The sequence below is a fragment of the Bos grunniens genome, chromosome 22, assembly GCF_055505025.1.
Source record: "Bos grunniens cultivar Pamir isolate PY7600 chromosome 22, Bosgru_T2T1.0, whole genome shotgun sequence".
NCBI lineage: Eukaryota > Metazoa > Chordata > Mammalia > Artiodactyla > Bovidae > Bos > Bos grunniens.
The window spans coordinates 38049616-38073463 of record NC_141186.1 but is presented as its reverse complement, the minus strand read 5'-3'; the positions used below and the strand labels follow the sequence as shown (position 1 = coordinate 38073463).

Below are 23848 nucleotides of genomic sequence, written 5' to 3'. Positions count from 1 at the left end.
CACTTGAAGTTGTTTTTTAATTATGTGCTTTCCCCTCTTATCATTTGTAATTAGTGGATGATAATTGCAAGTGAATGGCATCCTATACAATTTGAGGAGCTCATAAATTTCTACAGGAAAAACTACCACAGGTACCTAGGTCTAAAGATTATTCTCATAGGTACCTACCTGAGACAATCAAACCACTAAATCCTGTCCACATGACTGGAATTCAGTCCCTGTGAAAGTCATTCTGACTGTTGATGTCCGTAGACCTGGTGTTTTCCTCACAGTGACACACTCAGGAATCCTAATCACTACCTGAGCAGCAAGCCAGGGGGCTCTGTACAAAGAGGAAATAGACACTGAATCATCAGGCCAAATGAGGACCTAAAAACTCTTCAGTCCTACCTCTGTCTCTTCTCTGATGATAAAACCTCAGTCATTAAAAACACATTCCACATCATCAATACAGCACTATTCACTCTGAAGGTCTTTCAAGAGTCCTTTGATGTTGTGACAATAATTTAGAGCCCTACACTTCCTCCTGTTGTGATGTCGAAAAACACATTGTGGTTAATTACCTATGTTGTCAGCATCACCTCTTAATGAGAGGCAGCCTGAGTGTAAGTCCAGTTCTACAAGCCCTGTGTCATTTTACATAAGTTTCCCAAACTTTGTGCCCAAGTTTCCTCATCTATAGAGTAGAAATGATGGTAGTATTGTCTACTTTGAGGACTAAAGGTGAATATTAACTACATCAAGATATGAAATTACCTACAACAGGATCTGGCACAAGTGTTAGAGACATTCTGGCTATTATTATAATTCTTTAATCTCATGAGAATTATTGTTATTATTTGACAATTTCAATTGTAATAAATTAAAAGCTAACACATCATCTGTATTATATCAAAACATGGGACTTTCTAGAGATTGCCCTGGTGCTCCAGTGGCTAAGATTCTTTACTTCCACTTCAGGGGCCCAGATTTGATTCCCGGTCAGGGAACTAAGATATCACATGCCTTGCATATGGCACAGCCAAAAATAAATTTTTTTAACTGTTAAAAAAAAAAGAAAAGAGAAAAACCTGGGGACTTTCTACTTACCAGGGCTGTTGCTGTACAAGGATGAAATTTGTCACAGTCCACACCTTCCACAGTGAAGTATCAGTGAGGTTATCTTGCTTCACAGTCTTGTAGCCTGGCTGTGTGGTGAGTTCAGTCATTCCAGAGAGTGTGTAAATCCAGAATCTTTGTATAACCTGGATGTCAGCACTGCTTATCTTGTACGTCACACAGTTTGGTGGGTGGTCTTCATCAATGGCAGTCACTCTTACAACTTTGTAGAAAGCTGCCAATAATATTTATATTAAGATTCATTTTTGTCATACAGCTGCACCATTTTAAAAAGCTTAATGTGTCTTTGTCTACCAAACAGTATCATAGGTTTCTCAAATGGTCCACCTGAATCTTTTTGGACAATGCAATGTGTTTGAAAAACAGAACTCTACATGTCAGAAAGTGGATTTATAGATGGTCCACTTAAGCCACATGGCATGAGTGAGTTAACAATAACTTTTTAAAGATAATAGCTTGAAACATTGCATGTTTATTTTCTAACAGGCATTATGCTAAGATTAGCATCAGATAATGGTTCCCAGTACAGACTCTGAAACCAGACTGCCTAGGTTCTGAATCTCAGCTCTCTCACCAGCTATAACTCATCAGAAAGTTCTAGAACCTCTCTGGGCCTCACAATCTTTATCTGCAAACTAGCAATAATAATAATAATAGTATCTACCACATGGAATTATTGTGAGGATTAAATAAGTTAAAATACATAAGACACATAGAACACAGCCTGATGTATAGTAAATGTTACATAAGAATTAGGTATTATTTATACACATTATCTCATTACATCTCAACAGCCTTATGATGTATGTACTATCACTGTTCAAACGCTGTAGATAAGGAAACCACAGCCCAGCGGTACTCACTTGCCCAAGGTCACAGAGCTACTAAAGATAGAATCAGGATTCAAATCTGTACTTGCCAAATCTACACATTTTAAAAATTACTTGTTATAAGTCCAGTGTGTAGTTTTCCCAAATAGTCTTTTAGAAGAAACATGGGTGTGATATGTGGATTGCATTAATATGTTCAAATTCTTTACCATTCTCAAGTTCATGCTCTTGTACTGTATAACCTTATAGTGCCCTCCCACATGGCTTGTTTTGGCTGATGGAACAGAAGCAAACTGGCCACCAGCAAGTTTGAAAACCACTTGTGTACCCAGGCTTGCCTTACTCCTGCATCTCTTCTTCTGCCCTGAAAAGTGCTCAGATTAGCCTGTTCGAGGAGAGAGGAGCCAGATCATCCAGTCACTCCTACTGAACCAAGGTAGATCAGCAAAAAGCCAACAAATTCCCACAGTTTTGAGCAAGCTCAGCCACAACCAGAGGGACAGCCCAGCCAATTCTCAGACTCGTGGGCTAAATAAATGTTCAGTTCAGTTCAGTTCAGTCATTCAGCCCTGTCTGACTCTTTGCAACCCCATAGACTGCAGTATTCAGGCCTCCTTCCCATCACCAACTCCCGGAGTTTACTCAAACTCATGTCCTTTGAGTAGGGGATGCCATCCAACCATCTCATCCTCTGTCGTCCCCTTCTCCTCCCTCCTTCAATCTTTCCCAGCATCGGGGTCTTTTCAAATGAGTCAGCTCTTCACATGAGGTGGCCAAATATTGAAGTTTCAGCTTTAGCATCAGCCCTTCCAATGAATATTCAGGATTGATTTCCTTTAAGATGAACTAGTTGGATCTCCTTGCAGTCCAAGGGACTCTCAAGAGTCTTCTCCAGCACGACAGTTCAAAAGCATCAATTCTTCGGCTCTCAGCTTTCTTTACAGTCCAACTCTCACATATATACATGACCATTGGAAAAACCATGGCCTTGACTAGATGGACCTTTCTTTGTTGGCAAAGTAATGTCTCTGCTTTTTAATATGCTGTCTAGGTTGGTCATAACTTTTCTTCCAAGGAATCAGAGAAGCCCCAGCAGTATGGTAGGCACTGGAGCAGCAGCTGTGCAGCACTGGAGCAGCTGTGAGGAGATACACCACATCCAAGGGCAAAGGAGAAGCCCCAGCAAGACAGCAGGAGGGGCGAATTCACATTTAGAATTAAACCCCATTCCCACCAGAGACACTCAGAGGGCTCAAACAAACCTTGTGCACCAGGACCCAGAGACCCCACAGAGACTGAGCCAGAACTGTGTTTGAGCATCTCCTGTGGAGGTGTGGGTTGGCTCTGGGTGCAGCAGTCTTGATTATGGCATAAGCCGTCTTGGAGGAGGTCACCATTAACCCCACCATAGAGCTGCCAGAACTTACACAGGACTGGGAAGTAGACTCTTGGAGGGCACAGAGAGAACCTTGTGTGTACCAGGGCCCAGGAGAAAGGAGCAGTGACCCCACAAGAGACTGACCCAGACTTGGCTGGGAATGTCCAGGAGTCTCCAGCGGAGGCGTGGGTCAGTGGTGGCCTGCTGCAGGATTGGGGGCACTGAGTGTAGCAGTGCATGCATGGGACCTTTTGAGGGAGACCTCCACCATCGTTTGGCCCCAGGCAAATAGCTGGAAGGGAACACAGCTCCACCCATCAACAGATAATTGGATTAAGGATTTACTGAGCATGGCCCCACCCATCAGAACAAGACCCAGTTTCCTCCTCAGGCAGTCTCTCCCATCAGGAAGCTTCCATAAGCCTCTTATCCTTCTCCATCACAGGGTAGACAGACTGAAAACCACAATCACAGAAAATAAATGTTCACTGTTGCTTTATTCTCCTTTTCTGTAGTTTTCATTATTCGGCACACTTTTAGCAATAGATAACTGATACAATGAGGTCTCCCCTGGTGGCTCAGTGGTAAAGAATCCCCCACAGTGCTGGAGATATGGGTTTGATACCTGGTCTGGGTGGTCTCCTGGTGGAGAAAATGGCAACCCACTTCAGTATTCTGGTCTGGAGAATCCCATGGACAAAGGAGCCTGAAGCGGTACAGTCCATGGGGTTGCAAAGGAGTCAGATACAATGACTAGGCTAGCCACACAATGACTGGGCTTAACAACATATATTATCTAGGATATTTGGGTTGCTGATAACCAAGAATGAAAATTAGGATGAAGAAATCATTTCATGTGCTGGGTCCCCACCCCCTTCAACCTCATGGGTTTTTTCTCTGTTTGCAACTTTGTTTACCAAGATTCATCAGCCTCTGAAAATGTGTCATTAAGCAGGCAATGAACATGACTCAGAATACCAAGAACAGAGAAAACACATTTGTGAAAAGGAACTTAATGTTTCATTATGACAAGTCCAGAATATAAAAAGTCCAACCTACTGTTTCTGTGAAAGCATCACTGTTAGAGAAGGGTGTTGTAACTGATACAGGACCATGTAAAATAGGTTACAGATGACCTTGCCATCTCCAGCCTACATTGCTGGGCAAAGAGGGTGCCATTTTCACATTTAACACCTGGCAAAGTATAATGGGAAGCTTATTTGTCTATAGGTGAAAAATTAACCTTTCAGTAAAACTAAAAGCTATCTTGAGCATTTTTAGCCAAGTTTAAAATAGGGAAATTATGAAACTGTAACTCTGCCAAACTTTCTCATCAAAAAACTACTAGAAATCAAACATGTTTTTCTTCATGACTTGCAACCCATAGTGATTTAATTTTCATGTATTTTCTCCTCAGTCATTTCTGATAGTTTTGATAAAGGATTTTTTTTTTTTTTTTGCCTATGCCTCCCTCTCTTCAGAATCTTTCTGTCAATGAGAGTTTCAGGTATTCATTACATATCAGAATTTTTTTTTTTTACTTTAAAGATGATAGACTCATAATTTTTTTAAGCTGGAAAAAATGTAGTCCTCAAGGCACACTCACATCCTCTGTGCTAATCAACACAGCATGGAAAAAGACCTCCACAGTAATAGATTTTTGATATCCTCAAGGTCTACAGGCTTAATGTTTGATATTCTGAGATGAGTTGATTTTCAGAGTAGTATTAATTTTCTAATTTCCTCCTCTAGAGCAAATTGCCACTGAGTTCTGAAAATTTTGTCTCCTGTAATGGGTATCACCTCAAAACACTAACCCTCTCCTAATTGTATTTATCATGGTAGGGAAGATCAAGGGACAATTTTAAAAAGCAAAGAAAAGGTTCTAGCACACTGTAGGCACTCAGTGAATTTTAATGGTTGTTTTTATTATTATTGGCAATGCTGTCATGGCTACTGTTAAGTATGTATCATGTAGTTTACATACCTACAATGATCAGTTTATCATCATCTCTACTCCATGATGTAATTACTACAATCTCCATTCTACCAATGAGAGCTCAAAAAGACTTGAAAGTTATGGGACTAGCCTGATGCTTTTGAACTGTGGTGTTGGAGAAGACTCTTGAGAGTCCCTTGGACTGCAAGGAGATCCAACCAGTTCATTCTGAAGGAGATCAGCCCTGGGATTTCTTTGGAAGGAATGACACTAAAGCTGAAACTCCAGTACTTTGGCCACCTGATGCGAAGAGTTGACTCATTGGAAAAGACTCTGATGCTGGGAGGGATTGGGGGCAGGAGGAGAAGGGGACGACAGAGGATGAGATGGCTGGATGGCATCACTGACTCGATGAGTCTGAGTGAACTCCGGGAGTTGGTGATGGACAGGGAGGCCTGGCGTGCTGCGATTCATGGGGTCGCAAAGAGTTGGACACGACTGAGCAACTGAACTGAACTGAACTGAAAGTCATTTAACTGACAATGGCTGATGAAGAATTTGAATCCAATTCTGTTTGGTATTTCTGTTACATCATGTTGCTTTCTTATGAAGACCTAGAAGTCTTCTCTCTGGTGGAGCAGGTCAGAAGCCAGCTATTTGGAGAATAGTACACATACGAACGACTCATTTATCTTTTTGTATGAACTCTCAGCACTTGTTTTCAGACTTCTGGAGACCCCAGTCATCAAAATCCATCCCCAAAAGCAGCCCGGAATACTAAAGGGAGAACTGGACCAGGAAGTTGGAAGTCTGTGTTCAGCTATCACCTCTGCCACTCACTAGCTGTGTGACCCAATTCTCTCTCCAGCCTCGGTTTTCCACATAGTAGAACAAAGAGGTTCAATTTTTCCAGCCCTCCTAAACCAGAGATGCTATAATTGAAAAACCTAAATCCTTCTCCTCAGCCATCATTAGGTATTAAACTTTCCTTAAGAAAATGTAGAAGTGTTCGATATGTTTAGAAAGTTTTACCTTCAAAATATACAATTACATTTCAGAAAAACTTTGGATAGTTAGAAGAGAAACTGACATAAAACAGTTGATCCCCATAAAGCAACTGTTTTTTTTTTCTTTTGAATTTTTTATTTTGTACTGGGGTATAGCCCATTAACAATGTTGTGATAGTTTCAGACTAACGGAGAAGGGACTTAGCCATACATATACATATCCATTCTCCCCCAGACTCCGCTCCCATCCAGGCTGCCACATAACACTGAGCAGAGAAGCAACTGTATTTTTAAATGCCAGTCTTAAAAGGCAAAACTATAGAGAATGATAAAAAAAGAGCAGAGGTTTTCAGGGTTTAGGGGAAAGGGAAGAATGACTAGTGCATAAGACTGTTGGGGCAGAGAAGCTATTCTGTGTGATACCGTAATGGTAGATACATGTCATGATATGTTTGTTCAAACCCATGGAATGTGCAATGCCAACAGTGATCTTTAGTGTACACTCTGGACTTTGGGTGATAATGATGTGTCAATGCAGGTTCAACTGTAGTAAGTGTACCACTCTGGTGGGGGATACTGATGGTGAAGGAGCCTACGCCTGTATGAGGGTGGAGGGTATATGGGAAATCTCTTTACCTTCTGCTTAATTTTGTTGTCAACCTAAACTGCAATAAACTACAGTCTACTGTTTTTAAAATGCAAGTCTCTATTTTAAAATCTAGATTGATTGTCGTTAACTTTGGAGGATTATAGAATACATTTGATGGTTTCATGAAGGTGGATCTTTTCCCTCAGGGACCCTCAAAGCCAATGTTCAGACCCTCTGGTCCAGATTCACAATTTATAAGCTAAGAGATAATTAGAGAATTATCAACTATTTAGCTTCTGCGTAAAGACCCATCATCACGTTCCATTAACTCTAGACCTCCCTAGAGCTAGAAGGCCACCACAGAATGGGGAGAATGCAAAGCGAGGAAAGGAGCTATGGTAATGAGCCTCCGTCAGTGCTCAGAAATCAGTATTTTAGTACTTTTGAAAAAAGAGCAAAAGTCCATTGTGGGGAAACCAGGATCAATCCTGTGATAGTTTTATATGCATTTTTTTCTGAAATTGTCTGGTCATATATTGTAAGATACAACTGTGTTATATTTCTAGAACTAGAATATAAAAAGTGTGCATTTATTTTACAGAGAGGTTAAGGACTTGTCCAAAACTCCATGATGACACGAAGAACTGAAATCCAAATATGTGGGTTTTTTATTTCCTAGTCTCGCCTCAAAACAACTGTCTAATGAATGTATTTGCCTGCCAAGGAAATAAACTGGTTTGAAGTAGTGTGGGTTCCGCCCAATGATATGCTGGCGGATGTTTAACAACCAGCTCTCTGCGGAAAAAAAGAATAGAACGTTAAGTGTAATGTTAAGTGTTGTTAAGTGTATCTGTGAATATATATTCACATAAATACAGGGACGTCTTACCTCCTGAAGTTTCTGGAATGGAGAATGAATAGTGCACAGCTTTGAATACAGGGCTGAAATCATTGGCAGGAGCAGTTTCTGCAACGATCGTCACTGTTACTGAAAAATTAAACAGTAAAAAAATGCTTTGCGGTGGTGGTGGCTTTATTCTAGACACTAGTCAAATGTGCCCCCAGGAACACACTTCGGGGAAGATTTGAAATTATGGGGGGATGCTCCTTGCTCCCAGTTGATTCCTGTTTCCAGACTCTGCATTCTCAAGGAACATAAATGAGTTCTAGGCTAACCAAAGCAATTAGTTAAAGATATATAATGTGCTGCATGCCATGTTTTATTTTATAGGATAATGATAGATATATACATGTTATATATAATATATGAATGTTTAATTATACATTTTATTCAAGAGAGTTTATTATATCTATCATGTGTATGCTTTCTTCCATTAGCGTTTGTTTGGGTGTTACTTTCAACCCAGCATATGACTTTCTACACTCTACATTTAATATATCCTAGGAGGTGAAATGGAAAAAGACTCAGAAAACCCATGTCCAGGGATTGGTTATGACATGCTGAATGGCCTTGAACTAGCTTAACTTCTCAGAGGCCCAGATTCTTCATCAGTTTCAATCTTCTATTTTGTAGTGTGTAAAAATGAGATCATGCCCAAGATTTTTTCCCATAATTGGTTAGTGAAATGTAGTTATTTAATTTTATTCCTCTCAGGCAGATGTTTGTATATTGCAGGTTATAGAAAAGGAACTCTATTTTTCAGACCAAGCTCAAACTAACCTATCAGAAAGTTGTCAAAAAAGAAGAAAAATATTCAAATACAAAAGCAAGGAAATTTCAAACCAGGAGATTTTTAGCATTAAAAATAAAGTAATAATTAACCTTTACTGTGCAAGGTGCTGACTCAGCAATAGTGTTAATGTCTCCATCTTACAGAAGAGAAAACTGAGGTTCACAGAGTCATGTTCTTTGCCAAAGGTCACAAATCCTAGTAAGTCACTGAGCAGGTATTGAATCGACTTGAGTCTGCCAACATCTCCCAAAATGTCTCTTCTGACATGCTAATATATCAAATGCAAAATGCCAAGTTAAACAAATATTAAAAGGTTTCCTTATGGCAAAACTTCTTAGGATTTCTGATATGTCATTCTGTATTTTGAATCTCCATCTATGCATTGCTTCTGTAGACTAAAAAAAAAAAAAGTGTACAACATGAAAGTTGTGAGGTAAGTTTTATTTGGGGCAGAATGAGGACTACAGCCTAGGAAACAGCACCTCAGATAGCTCTGAGAGACTACTCCAAAGAGGCAGGGGCAAGGTCAGTATAAATGTGATTTTGGTGAAGGGGGAGTACATGCAATCAAGCACATTTTTTTTTCCCCATAAGGTTTCTGCTAGTCTTGCGAAGCTTTTGCTAGTCCCAAGGAGTGGTTGTCACCATGAAGGATTTTAATGGTTTTCTAGATATGAGGAAATACAAGAATTGGGTTCGTAAAATCAGCTCTTGAAAATATCTATCGGAAGACTGTCCTGCCAGTTTTTCCCTGAGCACTGCTGCTGCTAAATCACTTCAGTCGTGTCTGACTCTGTGTGACCCCATAGACGGCAGCCCACCAGGCTCCCCCATCCCTGGGATTCTCCAGGCAAGAACACTGGAGTGAGTTGCCATTTCTTTCTCCAATGCATGAAAGTGAAAAGTGAAAGTGAAGTCGCACAGTCGTGTCCGACTCTTAGCGACCCCATGGACTGCAGCCTACCAGGCTCCTCTGTCCATGGGATTTTCCAGGCAAGAGTACTGGAGTGGGGTGCCATTGCCTTCTCCGTTCCCTGAGCACAGTGTACCTCATTTCTGCTTTCCACCCTGAACTCCTTTTAGGGTGTGTTGAAAATCAGCTTTAATCCTTATAGAGGTAGATGGCAGCTGCCAATGGCAAGTGCCAATTTGTAGTTGACACTTCCCAAATGTACTTGACCATGGAGTTTTTTTCTAGTTGATCATCTTGTAGAAACTGTGCTCTGAAGAATACTTGTATCTTGTCTCTCTTGAAAGTCTATGCTATGCATTTTCAAACAAGAAAATTTAATCTGAGACCCATAGAATCTTGATTTCAGAGAATCTGTTTCATTCCTTATATTTTGGTATACATTATGTGTGTTTTCCTAGGTATAGGGTCTATAGCTTTCTCAGCATCTCGAAGGTATGCGTGACCACCAAGAAAGAGTAAAAAGCACTTTGCATGGAGACAGGTGATTTATGTGAAAACCTCTATATTTCCCTCAATAAACTCCATTTATGTGCCTTAAGAACAGATGCCACTTATAGCTTTGCCATACTATGATTTTTATTGCACCCATAAAGACTCAAAATTGTGCTAATTGATTGGCCTATAAAAATAGACTGAACCACATGTGGGGTGTTACAAGCATTCTTTATGAGCAGCTGCTGGGAATATACTGGGGTGTGGGGACCAGAGAAGATGTGGATTTATTACCATGAGAGATTTTTTTTTTTCTCTTCTTCTTGGAAAAAGGCTCAACTCTGGTGAAAAGGGCAGATTCTATTTTGATTTGTGAGGCCATCAGGATGAGTAACTACAAGAAAAAGCATTTTTCCTAAAAGGTTTGTTGGGCTTTGTTACAGGCTTTTGCATGAACCAATGAAACTCCACCAGTGGGGAGCAGAGAAGACCTAAGAAAACTTGTGGGCATACTGTCATGCTGTGTCTCTGTCCTGTACAGATCATTTATCCGCATAGTTGGATCACGTAAGTTTACAAATGACATTTGTAAACTGAATCCTATTAAAACTCTTACATCAGAGAGTCAAGAGGGATTTAAAGAGCTCTAGACCTGTTGCTGAACGTTCAGCAATAAATTTTTTTTGGTTGCAAAACATATGGATGCTGCCATGATGCCACCTGCTTAATTCCATAACACAGTGCTCTTTGCACTGCTTTCAGAGGCAACCTCAGAATCCTTCTCAATTCAATGATCTAGGCAACCACCACCAATTGCTTAGAGATGGCACAAGAGATAAAACATGAAACACAAGCAGTGTCCATGTTCCAGGCTCTCCCGTAGCAAGCATTGACATTCTACTAGTAACCCTGTGTTCTCCACCCAAACACTCACTTCTTTTTGGACATCTTTGATGCCAACCCACCTCCTAGATCACTTATTACCATACTTTCCATATAAAATAGACGGCTGTCATTAATAATAGACGTATCTGGAAACTTGTGCAACCTTATTTTCACAACTACCTCTACAGCTACTAATTCACTCTTAAATGTGATAACATGTTGTTGAACACATAAATGACCTATTGAGCCACTTAATGCATGTTCTCATTTGTACAACAATTAGCAGAGAAGCAGGTGTCTGGTGATTGGCTAAGCTCATTTCACCAGCTAGGCACTCTGCTCTGGCTTCACAGCACACAATTTAAATCTGTGCCCGAGGGTGTTTTACAATTAGCAAAACCAGGACTCTTAAATCCACAAATGTCAAGGGACTCACAAAGGGAATGAGCTGTGGAATCTGGCACTGTCCCACCGTTTGCATTAAAAATGGCTCTACCTGTATCACGTAAAATAATGATACAGGCAACTCCCCCCCCCCAAAAAAATCCTATTACTCATATGTGTGGACTACACGTGACCCAATATCTGGCTCTTTCCAAATAAGAGGTATTTGGCATTACTAAATGCTATGAACTGAATGTTTATGTTCCTCCAAAATTTATATACTAAAACCTATTCTCCCACTGTGATGGTATTAGGATGGAGAGGGTCTTTGGTATGATGACATGTCATAAGGGTGGAACTCTCATGATGGGATTAACGCTCTTAAAAAGACACCCCAGAGAGTGCCTCTTGCCTATTCTTCCATGTGAAGTCACGGTGAGAAGACAAACATCTAAGAGCAGGATGCAGACCCTCTATAGACACCAAGTCTGACAGTGCCTTGATATGGACTTGCCAGGCTCCAGAAGAGTGAAAAAATTTTCTGTTATGTGTAAGTCCCCCAGTCTGAAGTGGAGACACTACTGACAGAAAATCGTTTCAGTAACAAGCATTAGGATTGGGCTCTGTGTGTCCCTAACACATCCCACTTCCAGCTCCAAGGATCTCTAGCCAGACTTGCATTTAAGAATTGTGTTTTGCATAAGGTGTGCTAAGAGATGAACAACACTCGCAGACCTAATGATAACTTCCAACATGAATCTAAGTCTCCCCTTTCTCCCTTGTCTAGTTTAATGAAACTGTCCCCAATATAATGAAGTTTTACATTTTAAAATCTAAAGTGCACAGTCTAAAGAAAAGACACTTAATGTTCCATGAAATTTATCAAGCTTACCTGTACGGAAGGGATGTAAGTCATCAAATACTGAAATTGTCATTTCATAGATATGGCCTGCTGAAACTATGTCTGGGTCCTCATAATCCAATTCTTTTACAACCTTGCAGTACAACATTATTTCAGAGAAAATTATTGACTTTTTGTTTAATGTACATATTTTAAGTAATAGATCATTCTGGAAAATGAAAGGGCACAGCCATTTTCATTTAATAATGATAGCATTAGAATATTCTTGAGACTGGTCAAAACTGACACACAGAAGTAGGCATTTTGGTGGAACAAAGGGACATCTTTGATCTTCCAAAGTAGCTTATTTTTGGAGAAAGCATCCTAGCATAGTAGAAGGGAAGCATGGGTCATGGCCTGTCTTTATCGCATGCTAATTGTATGATCTTGAGCGAAATATTTTAAAAGAGAAAATGTTTTGAAAGCACTTTGGAAGTGATAAAGCATACTAATAAATATAGCTACTCCTATTATGACAAGTCACTCACCATTTAAAAAATATTTACTGAGTATTAATTAAGTGCCAAGTACAATTGTAGGTATTAGGGATATAGCAATAAACAATATGATCCCACAACAGAGACTTGAAGACAGTCCTCATGTAATAGTATTGGCATGAATCTCAGCTGGCATTAATTGGAATTGGCCAACATGACATCAAGTACCTAGGTGTTCGGGACCCAGGTTAAAAATGTTTTAACTACATTTTTAAACTGAGTATCTCATTCATTAAATCATTCATTCATTCATTAAGTTATACTGAGTACCCACTATGCACCAAGCACTATGAAAGGTATTGAAACACAGAAATAAACGACTCAAAAACATATGTAAGAGAACTTAGCAGGTTCAAATAGTAAAAGAAAGCTTTCAGGAATGAATGACATTTAAGACCCAAAGGATAATTATGAAAATATAGAAATTAATTAGAGGTGGGCAACAGGTGGAAGGAGTTGTTCAGAAGCAGAGCAAGCATATGGAAAGGCTCAAATGTTAGCATTGTGTTTACAAAATTGCCATCTTTCTCCAAATTCTCTTTTTAAAATGATAGTTTTGCATTGCATTTCAAAATGAACATCAACTCAGGAAACCGCTTGGCTCAGTGGCTAATCTTAAAAATTCATAACATATGCAAACGCTCAACTTGTAACTTGTGGAGTTTTCCAGAAAATTTAGGGTGGGTTTGGACCCAAAAATGAGAAAGATCATCAGTGGCTTTCTCACCCATGTCTTTTGGCTGAGAAGGAGTGTTTGGTGATGCTTTGGTTAAGGAACAATTATGCCAACCTAACCGGGATCAGTATTTTTTTTTTTTAGGGATTGGAACTTTGAGGGAAAAAAAAAATAATAGACCTGTGGAAATTAGAAGTTAGAAGGAGGATTCTCCCAAAGCACAACTCAATCTTGCAAAGGGGGAAAAAAAATTTACTATGTCCCCCTCTGTCAGTGGAAAATTTACGACCTCTTAAGGGTGGAGAAAGAAGCTGATCTCTCACTCCCAATGCCAGAAGGATGAGCCATCATCACACATGTAGTCAAACAGACTTATCTTTGAGAAAATCAGCATCTATTTTAGCCTCTGATTCATTTCTGCAGCTAAACAGGGAGTCAATTATTTTGTGCTAATGGTAAGATGATGGTGTCCGGTATCAAAATACTGAAGGACTTGCCCGAATGCCTTCCAGACCCTTCTCTGCTGTGTCCCAGCTCCCACTGCTGAATGCACCCACACCAACCACACTGTGGCCATGAAATGACTCCATCTCCTCGGGAAAATCCCTGGAGAAGCAGCACCTGGTGCTCACCTGGATGAAATTTCCAGCAGTTGGCACTTGCTCAAAGAGTTTTCCAGAACCAATTAGCCGCAAGCTCGGAGCATAATGTATTGTATCAGGAGGTTCATCAAGGTCATGACACTGGAGTTTTGCAACTACTGTGTCTTTTGCAATCATCTCTTGGCCTGTGTATCTGTTTTATCTTTTAAGGAGGGGGAAGAAAATGCTTTAGATGGATAGTCTTAAAAGGTAATACTTTCCTCATAAACATCCACTAGTTCAGATAATGTACACGTGTGACAGCTCTACTTCTCCTGGGACAGACAGTTCTGCTTTGGAGCATCATCTGGGAGTCATTTCCCAAAAGGTGCTATGAATGTAGTCTGACTGCTCATTTTCTGGGAGTATTTCTATTCTCCACCCAGATAGGTACTTGTTTGGAAGGCTATCAAGGACATCACCTCAGTGGAGAAGGCATGAGTTGGAATCAGATAATTCTTGAAGATTGTCCGAGTCTAGAGCATCTACATGATGTGGTCAAGAGAGACAACCTTTACCCAGTAGTTACACTGGACTTAATTCCATCTCTGTAAAGTTTCCCATGTCTTCACTGGGAACCCTCTGCCCCAGATGCTCACTGTTAAGCCTTCACCCTCTAAAATCCTAGTCATTCTTCACAGACTCAGGTATATCTCACCCCTTCAGGAAGCTCCCCCAAATGCTCTAGTCCTGCATATTCTTCTTTTAACAAGGAAAGCACCACACATATAACTTAATATTAAATTATCTTTTTTTTTTTTTTTTTGCTTTATATGTATTCACCATATCATCATAACAAGAGACAACCTTCTTACAGCTGAAGACCATAGCAAATACTCCATATCTCCAGGGACTATAGGACTGCATTCATCATAGAGTAGGTATTTGATTAATTAACTATGATCCTGGAGAAACAGGGTGGATAAGAAGGAGAAAGAAAAGGAAAAGGAAGGTATCATTTAGTGACTGCCAACCTCTGTACAGAACAAATTCTAAGCATTGCTATGAGGTAGGTGCAATTATCATTTTCATTTGAAAGGTAGAGTAATTCGGGCCCAAACAAAACCACATGAGTAGTAATTAGCAGAAACTAGGCTTTATTTATCATTAGATAATCAGAGATAAAGTTTAGGAAACAGGAGGTAGGCTGGGGGGCAACTGTCTCACATGTAGTTGAGAGTTTGATTGGGATAGGGGAGGGGAGACAAAGAAAGTCACAGAATTGTAGATTTGGAAACTGAGCTTCAAATAATAAAAATAGCCATACTGACAGAAACTCAACCCCATAATCCCATATCCAAATTCCAAAAGCCCGAAACAAGACTTTCTCATAATTTACTGAGATCATCAAAGCCTGACCTAACCTGACAAGCCAGATCTTTCTTTGTTCCACTTAGTTTGAGTATTTCTGTGTTTCACAGCAGAGATATTTATGAATTTGAATAGTGGGTAATTGCATAATATATGGTAGACACGCCATATTACCTTTCTAAAATTCAAAAGTCTTTGTCTTGAAATACAGCCAGAGCAAAAGGTTTTCAAATAAGGGATTACGAAACTGTGATAAACGGCATTTATGAAATTCACACCACATGCTCAGCACTATGCTGAGAATGTTATATAAATTATCCCATTTATTCTAAAGAGTACCCACCCTAAAGAGTAAGTAGTATTGTCATCCCATTTTATAAAGAAAGAAATTGAAGATGAGAAGGTTTCAGTAAATTACCCAAGATCACAGAGCTCTTGTGTGATAGAACCAGGAATCCAATCCAGGGCTGTGACTCCAAAACTTAAGCTTTTAACAACTTACTGTCAGATCCAGAAAACCTGGATTTCAACAAGTGATTTCTGAGAACCAGAATATGAGACTCAATAAGCATCAACGTGATGATCAACCATGGGTCTGGTTGAGCCAATAAACATAGCAATACAATACCTCTGCTCTCCACTCACTTGAAATTCTTACCTCAGCCACCTGTCTCAGCTCACCTAATCAGATACTGATCATAAAAAGGTGCATTGTCATTCATGCAACAGATAGACAGTCACCAGGATGGCCACACACTGCCAGTCACCGTCACAAGCTTTAACTGGAGAAGGACTGATCACGTGCAAACTCAGCTCTCTCCACATCAAGGCAAGACATGGTAACCACTGTTCCATGCTCTGCAACAAAACAGCACATCTTGCTGCAAACTGGCCTGTGTGTCATTTTCAAAATTACTTTATTACATAGCGATGGAAAAAATAAAGTGTGAATTATGCCCCACTCATTAGAATTAAGAAGCTGATTCAAAATGTAGACACAGTGTGTAATTGTTTATCACCAAAATACCCTCATTATTCTACTAGCAAGTAGCAAAACAAAGTTGTTTTGGGCTTAGGGAAACAGGGAAGATTTTCTAGAAGGGTGGTCTTTATTTTAGGCCTTGAAGGATATATCAGATAAGGAAAGAATGGTGAATGGAGATCATTCCCAGCAGAGAGAACATCATACATGAAAACACATTAAGGGGATCATAACTCATCAGACTTCTCCCACCCAGTCCATCCATCCATCCATTCAATTTGAACAAGCATATATGGAATGCCAGCTATCGGTTGGAAACTGTCTTGAATACTGGATGAGCCACAATTAAATCGCTTCCTTTACAGAATTTACAATCTGGGCTGAGAGGCCAACACTAAGCAAGTATAAACAAGAAAAGAATTTCAAATAGACGTTCTTAAGGAAATGAAAAAGAGTAGGACACAACTTAGCGATGGAACAACAACAACAAGGAAATGAAAACTGTGATGTGATTAAAAATAATGTCTAAGGGTGAGGTCCTGAAAATGCAAGGACAGAGATCCTAAGGCAGTCAGTCATTTGGTGGTAGTATAATAGACAAGGAAGACAAGGAACAGGATGAGGTTGGAGGGAGAGGCAGGGGCCAGGGAAAGCAAGGTCTTGGGGATGAAATCAGAAGTCTGGATTGCATTCCAAGGGCAAAGGAAACTTACAGGATAATTTTATATGATACAATTTGACTTTTTCTTTTTCCTTCTTCTTTTTTTTTTTTTTTTGGCTGTGCTGCATAGCATGTGGAATCTTTTTGTCCAGGGACTGAACCTGTACCCCCTGTAGGGGATGTCCAGCATCTTAACTACTGGACTGCCAGGGAAGTCCCCAGCTTGACTTTTAAACAAATTCACTGTAGCAGCTCTGCTCAGCAGAAGCCCAGTTAAGATATCTATGCAGAAATTCAGGTTGGAGGGGATGGTGCCTGCCCCCAGGAATAGAACCCAAGACGAGAATCTGAGTGCAAGTAGCTTATGTGGGAGCAGATCTGGAGCACTGGGGGATGGGCGAAGTGAGACAGGAAAGGAAAGGCTGCCAATAAAAAAGTTCAGTCATTACCAAGCAGGTTACCACTGTGGGCAACTTGCAGTTTAATACCACTGGGGAACTCTGTAAGCCAGTGAGAAGCATGCACTCAAAATTTTCCCTCCAGGGACTCCCCTAGTGGTCCAGTGGTTAAGACTTCACCTTCCAACACAAGAGGTGTGGGTTTGATCCCTGGTGGGGAAGCCGAGATCCCACATGGCTCATGACCAATAAACCAAAACATAAAATAGCAGCAATATTTTAACAAATTCAATAAAAACTTTAAAAATGGTCCACATCAGGAAAAAAAAAAAGAAAGAAAGAAAGAAAGAATTGTTTCTCCAAGGGCAAAAAACGGGAGTATTTGTACACCAGTTCTCTTTAGTCATTGGTTGAAAGCTTGTGGGGATAGGTAGTGTTTTTTGAACATTTCCAACCTGCTCTTTGCAGAGGAGGAGAAGGGCAGACCCCAAGCAAAGAAATCAAGCAAAGAAATGCAGATCCTGGCAGCTGGAAATCAGGCCACAAAAATGTTAAGGCCTGAAGAGACACAGACAGCATCTGCTACAATGGCTTAAGCTTGCAGATGTGCTAGAGACCACCTTTGTTATCTGTTCAGTCCCCAAAGAAGTCTTACATTCCACATAACCTGATCTACCCACAACATGACTGGGCAAGAAGGGAATGATGGATTCTAGAAAGTCCAGAGAGATTCTCTCTCACAAAAATGTGACCATGGAGCAGAGAGGGAAGTGATTTCAGCCTAAAAAGATGCACTAGAAGATCGAAAGAGTGGAGAGCTGGCCTTCTGTGGCAGCCATGAGGACCCATAACTTAGCTCACGAGTGGACAAAAGACAAGGTTTTCCCGAAACTTATGCAAGAGATGCATATTAAGATCTACCATATGCTTCTTTAGGGGTTCTGAAAATGCAGACAATCTGATATCTACCCTCAAGGAATTCAGTCTTGCAAAGGAGACATAATACAAATGATAATAGTAGAAAATAAGGGAGAGAATTTAAGAACACTCAAACCTACCTTTGTCAACTGCAAAGTACGACTTCCTTGGATCTAGTTCAAAGGTTAAGTCACCCAAGTAATCTTTGGCTGCCTGGCAACCGTTTTCCCAGTTGGAATTTCCTCATCCAGTGTGATGTTGACTTCACTGGGCAGAGCTGAATTTGCAGAGGTAACACTCAAAATAGCATTTTCCATATTGAATGATCTTGATTTAAAAGAGAAGACTATCAGAGTGGCAACGGTTTGGTGTGTGTTGTTTTCCACTTGTTCTGGTGGTAGAGGGGTCGAGGCTAGAGGCAGTATGAGGGTGGAAAGTATGGACCTTGGAGTTAGCCCATTTATTGAATACTTGCCTAGAGTTTAGACTCAATGCTAAGCACTTACCTTGTGTTTCCTCATTTATTCCTCATAGCAGTCCCAGGAAGTAGGTACCATTTTACAGATGTGGAAACAGATTTTAAGAAAGTAAGTAACTTTCAGAAGTAAATACCAAGGTGTCTAAGAGAGGATTTGACCCCAAGGCTATCTGGCTCTAGAGACTATGCTAAACCACTGAGCTCTTAGCTCCCTAGTGTAAGCACTAATTTTTTAGAAATGCTGTCCCTTCAGTATGGTTTTATAAAATTCTTGGTGATAATTATCACCAGAATTTTCCTTGAGAGCAATAAGAGACAAATCAGCCCATCAGATATTAAGAATATTTTGCATAAATACCTAATTCTATTGCAATTTCAATATGTTTTATACATTAAAAAACTACTTTGCCTTCAGCTGTTAAGAAAGCCTTTTATTTGCAAACTTAAGAGATTGCTTACATCTGACTTTTTTTTCTTTTTTCTTTTCCTTCTCAGGGGAGAAAGAAAAGAAAAGCTATTTCATTCTAATGGAAATTTCATAATGAATTTCAGAGACTACATTTTCATATTCAATTTTCAAGACCAATTTAAAAGAATACATTTATTTCCTTACCTTCAGGTAAGAATGGGGTCCTTATTGTTGACATTGATGAGGAAAATCTTTAGATTTCCAGCAGTAAACAGTCCTCCAGGATCAACCACATTAATAACTAGTGAGAAACTGAAAGGGTAGCCACAGGAAAAACAGCTGAGATTTTATAGTAACTGACAGGCTTTCACAGAAATAGAATTTGTTTCGCTTTAACTGACCAGTGAAAACAATTGATTCATTTAGTTAAAATGTCAGTCAAACCAGTTATTTTAACAGTTGGCAGTGGTTAAGAATGAAATTAGTCAAATCCGTTGAAAAGACAGGCAGGAATTTAGATAAGTCTGTTAATCCCCATCAATAATAAAAAATTGAAGGGAATTCCTTAGTGTGATAGAGCAAACAGAGCTATGGGTGTGGGCTCTCACCTTGAAACACTGACGTTTCAATTGGGAAACTGACTGACAAATACAAAGAAGATGCTAAAAACACTTCAAAGCAACATAATGACTATGAGAAAAGAGTAGGCCGGTTACATGATTAAAAGGTTTTTATCTCAGCAGAAATGTTTATGGATTTGAAGAATGAAAGTATGAAATGTATCCTAATGGAAAGATGAATGTTCACATTCATAGTCTGTTCTACAGTCACCAGTGGTCTCAGCTTACCCAGGACTATCCCCTGAAGGAGGAAATGGCAACCCACTCCAGTTCTTACAGGGAAAACCCCATGGACAGAAGAGCCTGGAAGGCTACAGTTTGTGGGTTCAGATATAACTGAGTGACTAAGCATGCAAGATCCAGTGTAGCGTGGAAAGTCCTACACACACACACCCAGAAACTGCCCAGGCAAACCAGGACTGTTGGTCACCTTTCCAGGAAAAAAAAAACAAAAACCAACTATTCTAACTAGAAGTATACTGATAATTGAAACCAGAATTACTATTTTCCGTTTATTTATCCTAAAAATCAAAACAGTTCTTATTTCAAAACCTCTCCTACAATAAAATGATTATTTATGAGATAACTCGACAAAAATCATAAAGCCAATCCACTCATAAGAATAAAGACATTTCTTTAATAATTCTAGAAAGAATCGCTACAGGAATAGAAGGAATACGATGTGGACAGGATTTCATTTGGCCTACATATGCTGAAGAGGAAGAAATGGGCCTTGTTAACTCTTTCATATGGATTTGAATAACTGATTTCACAGCCCGTATGTCTCCTTAAAGAGAGAGAATTGTTTAGATTCCTTTGCCAGTGAGGCATTCCAAAATTTCCTTTACTCTCATTTAATGATCTGTTCAGTCTGGGGAGGCCTTACAAATAGCTGTGAAAAGAAGAGAAGCAAAAAGCAAAGGAGAAAAGGAAAGATATAAGCATCTGAATGCTGAGTTCCAAAGAATACCAAGAAAGAGATAAGAAAGCCTTCCTCAGCCATCAATGCAAAGGAATAAAGGGAAACAACAGAGTGGGAAAGACTAGAGATCTCTTCAAGAAAATTAGAGATACCAAGAGAACATTTCATGCAAAGATGGGCTCGATAAAGGACACAAATGGTATTGACCTAACAGAAGCAGAAGATATTAAGAAGAGGTGGCAAGAATACACAGAAGAATTGTACAAAAAAGATCTTCACAACCCAGATAATCACAATGGTGTGATCACTCACCTAGAGCCTGACATCCTGGAATGTGAAGTCAAGTGGACCTTAGAAAGCATCACTATGAACAAAGCTAGTGGAGGTGATGGAATTCCAGTTGAGCTATTTCAAATCCTGAAAGATGATGCTCTGAAAGTCCTGCACTCAATATGCCCGCACATTTGGAAAACTCAGCAGTGGCCACAGGACTGGAAAAGGTCAGTTTTCATTCCAATCCCAAAGAAAGGCAATGCCAAAGAATGCTCAAACTACTACACAATTGCACTCATCTCACATGCTAGTAAAGTCATGCTCAAAATTCTCCAAGCCAGGCTTCAGCAATACATGAACTGTGAACTTGCAGATGTTCAAGCTGGTTTTAGAAAAGGCAGAGGAACCAGAGATCAAATTGCCAACATCTGCTGGAACATCGAAAAAGCAAGAGAGTTCCAGAAAAACATCTATTTCTCCTTTATTGACTATGCCAAAGCCTTTGACTGTGTGGATCACAATAAACCGTGGAAAATTCTGAAAGAGATGGGAATACCAGACCACCTGACCTGCCTCTTGAGAAACCTATATGCAGGTCAGGAAACAACAGTTAGAACTGGACATGGAACAACAGACTGGTTCCAAATAGGAAAAGGAGTACGTCAAGGCTGTATACTGTCACCGTGCTTATTTAACTTCTATGCAGAGTACATCATGAGAAATGCTGGGCTGGAAGAAGCACAAGCTGGAATCAAGATTGCCGGGAGAAATATCAATAACCTCAGATATGCAGATGACACCACCCTTATGGCAGAAAGTGAAGAGGAACTAAAAAGCCTCTTGATGAAAGTGAAAGAGGAGAGTGAAAAAGTTGGCTTAAAGCTCAACATTCAGAAAAGGAAGATCATGGCATCTGGTCTTGTCACTTCATGGGAAATAGATGGGGAAACAGTGGAAACAGTGTCAGACTTTATTTCTGGGGGCTCCAAAATCACTGCAGATGGTGATTGCAGCCATGAAATTAAAAGACGCTTACTCCTTGAAAGGAAAGTTATGACCAACCTAGATAACATATTGAAAAGCAAAGACATTACTTTGCCAACCAAGGTCCGTCTAGTCAAGGCTATGGTTTTCCCAGTGGTCATGTATGGATGTGAGAGTTGGACTGTGAAGAAAGCTGAGCACCAAAGAATTGATGCTTTTGAACTGTGGTGTTGGAGAAGACTCTTGAGAGTCCCTTGGACTGCAAGGAGATCCAACCAGTCCATTCTGAAGGAGATCAGCCCTGGGATTTCTTTGGAAGGAATGATGCTAAAGCTGGAACTCCAGTACTTTGGCCACCTCATGTGAAGAGTTGACTCATTGGAAAAGACTCTGATGCTGGGAGGGATTGGGGGCAGGAGGAGAAGGGGACGACAGAGGATGAGATGGCTGGATGGCATCACCAACTCGATGGACGTGAGTTTGAGTGAACTCCGGGAGTTGGTGATGGATAGGGAGGCCTGGCGTGCTGTGATTCATGGGGTTGCAAAGAGTTGGACATGACTGAGCGACTGAATTCAGTGACTATGGAAACTCTGGAGGTTGGAAAACTAAGGAGTAGTCTGCTTTCTGTAGAGATGCAGTGAAAATGCATTGCAAAACTTTAGCAAAAGAATTATTTATTCAGATTCTTCAAGCAGAGCCGAATTCTTTCAGTGCCAGATCCTCTGATATCAAAGATTCTGAGAAAAGGGAAAGCTTTAGTTTTCGCTTTTTGTGAAAGAGTTAATATCTTAAACTCTCGTTAATAATTTTACTCCCATTTTTAACAAGTCTTAAGATTTTTAAGTATCTTGGATATACATAATTATTTTTCCATGAATATACCAGGCCGACAAAAGAAAAAATGGAATCTGGTACAGGCATGATCCATTATTCCAAAACTATTTATGTGATCAGTTAAACATGGGGGCAGAGGATTTTGAGAGTAAGTTCAGTTCAGTCAGTTCAGTTGCTCAGTCGTGTCCGACGCTTTGCGACCCCATGAACTGCAGCACACCAGGCCTCCCTGTCCATCACTAACTCCTGGAGTTCACTCAAACTCACGTCCATCGAGTCAGTGATGCCATCCAGCCATCTCATCCTCTGTCGTCCCCTTTCCCTCCTGCCCCCAATCCCTCCCAGCATCAGAGTCTTTTCCAATGAGTCAACTCTTCGCATGAGGTGTCCAAAGTACTGGAGTTTCAGCTTTAGCATCATTCCTTCCAAAGAAATCCCAGGGCTGATCTCCTTGCAGTCCAAGGGACTCTCAAGAGTCTTCTCCAACACCACAGTTCAAAAGCCTCAATTCTTCAATGGATAAAGATTCTGGCAATTTCTACCTCCCAAATAACGATAAATACAAATTTAGGAGCATTCTTCTCCTGCTGACTTCAGTTACATCCTATTTTTAAACTTTTTTTTTAATATATTGGAGTACAGCCAATTAACAATGCTGTGATAGTTTCAGGTGGATGGCAGAGGAACTCAGCGGTACATATACGTGTATCCATTCTCCTCCAAACCCCTCTCCCATCCAGGCTGACACATAACATTGAGCAGAGTTCCCTGTACTATACAGCAGGTCCTTGTTGGTTATCCATTTTAAACATAACAGTGTGTACTTGTTGATCCCAAACTCCCTAACTATCTCTCCCCCAACCTCACCCACTGGCAACCAAGTCTGTGAATCTCTTTCTCTTTTGTCAGTTCATTTGTGTACATATATACGGAACAGTGACATCCCATTTTTGAATCCTCGATCTGTTTTACTAAAGATGCTAACCCAGGATATATTTCATCCTCAACTTTCATAATCATGAAGAATGTCCTTATGAGATTCAGGAGCAAGCTGACTAGAATGGTTTAAAGGTCTATTTCGTTTCCCTGTAAAGCACTTTGATGCAGAAC

At 40.1% G+C, this 23848-nt stretch overlaps 1 long non-coding RNA gene across 2 annotated transcripts in view; it reads left to right on the top strand.

Moving 5' to 3' along the window:
- LOC147348306 (uncharacterized) overlaps window positions 1-23848 on the top strand; it is an 80883-nt gene that overhangs the window by 22107 nt on the left and 34928 nt on the right. The window contains exons 3-4 of one of the 2 annotated variants that reach the window (XR_015151432.1): window positions 10405-10528; window positions 19189-19312. This is a non-coding gene — a long non-coding RNA (uncharacterized LOC147348306). Of the gene's footprint in view, window positions 1-10404; window positions 10529-18702; window positions 18803-19188; window positions 19313-23848 lie in introns of those variants that run through there. The other variant, XR_015151431.1, reaches the window with a different exon arrangement.